Source organism: Phascolarctos cinereus, unplaced genomic scaffold (assembly GCF_003287225.1).
Source record: "Phascolarctos cinereus isolate Bilbo 61053 unplaced genomic scaffold, phaCin_HiC Scaffold_3;HRSCAF=262, whole genome shotgun sequence".
Taxonomy (NCBI): domain Eukaryota; kingdom Metazoa; phylum Chordata; class Mammalia; order Diprotodontia; family Phascolarctidae; genus Phascolarctos; species Phascolarctos cinereus.
This window is the reverse complement of record NW_027555736.1, coordinates 252,085,164-252,091,192: the sequence shown is the minus strand read 5'-3', so window position 1 is coordinate 252,091,192 and position 6,029 is coordinate 252,085,164.

Sequence of the window (6,029 nt, the reverse complement as noted above, 5' to 3'; positions counted from 1 at the left end):
GCCCCTCAGAGAAGGCAGTTGAGTCATGGTGGCAAAGTCCAGGAGTTAGATTTAGAGGTATGGCTTGGGAAGGGAATGAAGCTATTTTGTTTTATGGTATTCATATAAAATAAAAAGTGATACAATCATGATGTCTCTAAATGCCCAGTTAGGAAAATTCTTAATATTTTTTTTCTAATTTTATTAATTTATTGATTTATCAACAATCACTTCCATATGCTTTTGAGTTGAAAATTTTTCTCCCCCTTACTCCTCCCCCACCCTTCCCAAGACGGCGCACAATCTGATATAGGTTTTACATTTACATTCCTATTAAACATATTTCACATTAGTGAAGTTGTAAGTAAAAATTAAAACCAATAGGAGGAACCATCAGAAAGATAAAACAAAACCCAACAGAAGGTAAAAATAAGTGATAGCGATTCGACTTCCATAGGTCTTTCTTTGGATGTGGACAGCATTTTCCATCCCAAGGCCTCTGGAGATGTCTTAGATCCTTGTAATGCTGAGAAGAGTTCAGTTTAACATTCTTAGTCATTGCATAACATGGCTGTTATTGTGTACAAAGTCCTCTTGGTTCTGCTCACTTCGCTTAGCATCAGACCATATAAGTCTTTCTAGGTTTTTCTGAAATCAGCCTGTTCATCATTTCTTATAGCACAATAGTATTCCATTACGTTCATATACCACAACTTGCTCAGCCATTCCCCAATGGATGGGCCTCCTCTCAATTTCCAATTCTTTGCCACCACAAAGAGAGCTGCTATGAATATTTTTGTACATGTGGGTCCTTTTCCCATTTGTTTGATTTCTTTGGGATATAGCCCTAGAAGTGCTATTGCTGGATCAAAGGGTATGCACATTTTTGTAGCCCTTTAGGCATAGTTCCAAATTGTTCTCCAAAACAGTTGGATCATTTCACAACTCCACAAACAATATATTAGTGTTCCAATTTTCCCACATCCTCTCCAACATTTATCAGGAAAATTCTTAATAGTTAGACCAAAGTTTGTCTCCCCTAATCTAAATTTATGTATATTTCCAGCCAATGATATAGGCTTCTCTATCCCAGAAATCCCAGAAATCTTTAATAGCTTAAAAGGACTTTGGGGATAAACATATATTTGAGGCAAGATCAAGAAATGTTGGGGTTAAAAAAAAAGCAAGCAGAGTATATTATAGTGTCCACTGGGGGCAGGTATAGGGAGGGAGAGTCGAGGAAAATATAGACAGGTTTAGGAGCTTCCCTCAGTCTTTTTTTTGGGGGGAGGGGTAGGGTTAAATGACTTGCCCAGGGTCACACAACTAGTAAGTGTCAAGTGTCGATTTTAACTCCAGTTCTTTTGACTCTAGGACTGGTGCTCTATACACTGCACCACCTACCTTCCTCTCCCTCCGTCTTTAAAGAGGTAACTGGTTACCTCAGCCCAAGTCCTTTGTGCCACAATTTCTTCAAAAGTTCAATGGTCCCAAGACAATCCCAAAGGACTAATGATGAAGTATACCATCTGCCTACAGAGAAAGAGTCAATATTGTCTGAATACAGACTGAAGCATGCTATTTTTCACTTTCTTTGGTTCTTTTTTTTCATTTGCATCTTCTTGTACAAAATGACTAATATGGAACTGTTTTACATAATTGTACATATATAATCCATATCTAACTGCTTACCAGCTCAGGGAGGGGAGAGGGAAGGATAGAATTTGAAACTTAAGACTTCAAAAAAATTTTAAAAATAATTTTGACACATAATTGGGAAAAAAAATAAAATATTCTATATTAAAAAAAAAGTTCAATGGTCCACCTTAATCTATCCCTTCTCTGCTGCAGCTCTGCCCTTCTTTCAGTTTGGTTGGTTAAATCTCAGCCTGGGCAGAGGTAGGGATTGGGGGAGTGGGAGGGTAGAGGGGGACACCTTCTCCCTATTCCTTCCCCTAGGTCCATGTTCTTTGAAGGGGTGTGTGTGTGTGTGTGTGTGTGTGTCTTTTATAAATCCTAGCCCTGACTCAAACTCCCCCTCTGATTCAAAGATGGTGATATTTGAAACCCTTTTCAAGGTTGCAAAGGAATTCTTGTCTTTCTGAATTTACAAACCCCAGCATACCAATCAGTTCTCAAATCAATATTTTACCTATTTTTGGAAACACTTTATGTGCTAGGAACAATTGGAATTAATTGTTCTTCAAATGTTTGATAGGATTCACTTATATAAGTCCATCTGCTTTTAAATTTTTCTCCTTTGGGTGTTCATTTATAACTCATTCAATTTATTTGTCTAATATTGGATTATTTAAATGTCTATTTCTTACTTTGTTAAACTGGGTGTTTTATATTTTTTGTAAATATTGGCCCATTTCATTTTCAGTTAGTTTTGTTGGTATACGATCAGGCAAAATATATTCTGATAATTCCCTTTTCTTTGTTGTGAATTCTTTTTCATTTTTGATAGCAGCAATTTCATTTCCCTCTCTTCTTAAAATCATACTAGCTTGTGGTTTAAGAGGTAGCTAGGCAGCTCAGAGGACAGAACTTTGGACCTAGAGTCAGGAAAACCTGAGTTCAAAATCTAGCCTCAGACACTTACTAGTTGTGTGACCCTGGGCAAGTCATTTAACCTCTGTTGGCCTTAATCCACTGGAGAAGGAAACAGCAAACTACTCTAGTGTCCTTGCCAAGAAAATCCTAATGTACAGTATCGGTGTGCTTTGGTCTACACAATCACAAAGAGTCAGATACCACAGAACATCAAAAACAATAGCGGGTAGTTTATCTATTTTATTAATTTTTTTAAAAACCAGCTGCTAATTTAATTTTTAACTCATTTTTATTTTTAATTTTGTTAATCTCTTTTTTCAGAATTTTTATTTATGTGTTTAGTTGTGTAACATATATATGCTTTGGCCTCACTCTCTGATGGCCAGTCTGCTATAATGCTTCCTCAGGGTTCCTTGAGGAGTTAGAGCTATCTATTTTCTCTGCCACTGACTTCAGCCGCCATGTGTCAGTGGGCCAGCTATTAGCACTGCCAGTTCCATTTAACTACTTAACATCAGATTAGCTTTTATAAAGAATATTTACTCCAAAGAAACAGGAAGTATAAGTATATTCCAAGGGGGCATAATTCCCACTCTACTACCTCAGTGGGAAGATGGGGGTGGGTGAGAAAGGAAATAAAGTTAAGACTTAGTTCCTACATAGCATTGGTCCCATCAGCTTCATGTCTAAGTGGATGAGCCTGCATCTCAGGCCCCGCTGCTCTGGATTCCCAAAGGTTGCTCCCAGAAGTTGCTCCTTGTTTCTCCAGGAATTGATGCTACATTGAAAAAACAGTACTCTGGAACAATGGGATGCAGAGGAAGTTTCTACTCTCTTTGTGACTCCCAATGCTGCAAACCTGGACTCTGAAAACAGTGAGATGCTGAGGAGTCCTCTTTAGGACTCAGAAGACCAGAGGCTTCATTCCCTTTCCTGGTTGCCACTCTGCCTTGGGAGTGTTGAAGCAAAAGTTTTGGAGGCAGCTGACAATCCTTTTGGAATAACTCTGTAACCTCTTCTTCATCACCTGGTAGCAACTGGAACCGGTTAAAGAATGTCGATATGTGCTTGACAGTCCATCTCCCAAAGGTCCTTCCCTTCCATATCCTTATGATTCTCCCTTTTAAATTATTTATTATTTTAATTTTTTTTTACATTCATTAAAAAAAAATTTTCGGTTCCAAATTCTCTCCCTCCCTCCAGCGTCACCAGCACTCATTGAGAAGTCAAGCAATCTCATGATTCTCTTGAAATCAGCTCCCTAGCTTTCTCTTCCTGGAGAACCATCATCTTCTCCCTAGTGTCTTCTACATGGAGATGTCATGCGGGCATGTATCAGTCCTCAACTGCTGCAGACTGACTTCTCTGACCCTTGCTTATTTTATTCTCTATGCAAAGTCACCTTGGCTTTGTGATTTCTGCTCCCTCAGAAAATTCTATGCAACTTTTTATACAATAAGGGATGGAATTATTGGAGTGTGCTTTACTTTTTAATGATATGGAGGAAGTAAGACTATCTTTTGTAATCACGGCAAATGGAAATTCATCTGGGAAAAGGGGGTCTTTTCCTTATCTTGGTAGTGAGGGCATAGAGGAAGGAGAAGGGGAATCCACTCATTCCCCACAGAAGGAAGTGTATCCTCAGGAGAGGCCTCTTAAAGGGACCAAAATTTGTTATCATTCCCTTGACTGGGCTGTCAAGGAATGAAAGGTTTTGGTTGGTAAGACAGGGAATCCTGAGTGGTTGGCAGTTTGGGGGTAACCTGTGTCAACTCAGGTCCAGGAACAGGCTTCATGTAAGAGACCTATGACCTCTTACGTAATACAGATATTCAGATGAGTGGGATCTATGATGGGGACTAATGTATTGGAGGCATCATTATTTGTGCTGTAGACCTGATGGTGTCCCTGGTGCTGCTGCTGGCCACAATGGTTGATTTTACCTTAGGAGACCTATCACTAACTTTTGTTATTGTTGTTCACTTGGTTTTTCAGTTTCATGACCCCATTTGGAGTTTTCTTAGCAAAGATACTGGAGGGATTTGCCATTTCTTTCTCCAGCTCATTTTACAGATGAAGAATTGAGGAAAACAGGGTTAAATGACTTGCCCAGGGTCACACAGCTAGTTGGTGTTGGAGGCCATACTTGACTCCGGGCTCCACACTCTATTCACTATACCTCCAAGATGCCCCTATTAACTTACCCTGACATAATTCCAATTATAGGAATTTTAAGAAGATTGTATTTTTTAATGTTTTTATCATTTGTATTAAGCCCTCCCCCCTCACTATCAATTTATTTTTAGAATATTTTAGTGGTGGGAAGTCCCGTAAAAAATTTATGGGGCCTTAGCAAGGAGGTAAGAAGGGAAGAAGATGTAGGAACATAGCAACTGTTTTAGTTAGGTTGGACTGATTTCTCCTTAAGAGGATTGGGGGGTTCTGTCATTGATTTGACTTCCTTGCTTCCTGAGGCATAAAAGGCCCAGCTTATGGGTAACTGGCATTGGAGGTTTTAGAGTTTAGGGTTTTGGGTTCCCATGGTGTTGTAGGATTGCCTTTCCGAAACTAGCATGGACAGGTGCTGTGTTGAATGTAGATGGGAAAGGGAGTAGCTATTTTATCAGAATTGTTATCTTTTTTAACCTTGAGAATTATGTCCTGTTTTCCTTTGTTATAAGTAAATTAATTTTTACTGCATTTTATGATCAACGATTACTTCATTGAATTCTAACCATAATCCCAAATCGCTGGATTGATCAGATTTAAACTTGGCTAAGAATACCTGGTGACCAAACATCTCAACAAGATGAATGTCCTTTAGTAAGGGGCCAGAACACATCCCACAGAAAGGAATCAGAGCACAGACCTCAATGTCTGGCAGATACGAATGTGCTACATTTATGAAGCACCTGCTATATGCCAGGTATTGTGCTAAGTGCTGGGGATAAAAGACAGAAAGAAGAAAGACAGTTACTGCCCTCAAGGAGCTTATAACTTAATTGGGGAGGACAAGGCACAAAAGGGAGATGGAAAGGATGGGAGGAAGAGGAAGGAAAGAAACTAGTCTTTGAAGCATGATTTAGTCCATAAGAGTGCAGGGGGTGGGAAATTAAGAGGTGCCTGGCCTGGGCCCTCTCTTAAGGTTCTGAGATGAGCCCTCCACCCTCCAATCAGAGGGAGAGGCCAGAGGGGAGAAGATAAGGATAAAGTAATAGTTCCCAGGCTTAAGAAATCTTGCAAGATGAAGAGGTTCTTAGGGTTAATGGAAAAGTCCAGGGAAGTTTTAGCTGGCTGGGAAATGAATGTCCAGCTCCATAGAAGATGTCCCAGTTCAGCAGATCAGTATCTTCCCTTGATCACCTCTTTTACTAGGGAAAACAGGGAAAATATAAAGTGACCAGATACTGAGGGTCTGCTGCTAATTATGGAATGCTTATGCTTGGGAAACATGAAGCCAAGAACCACTATAACAATGAAGTTTGTTTTTTGTT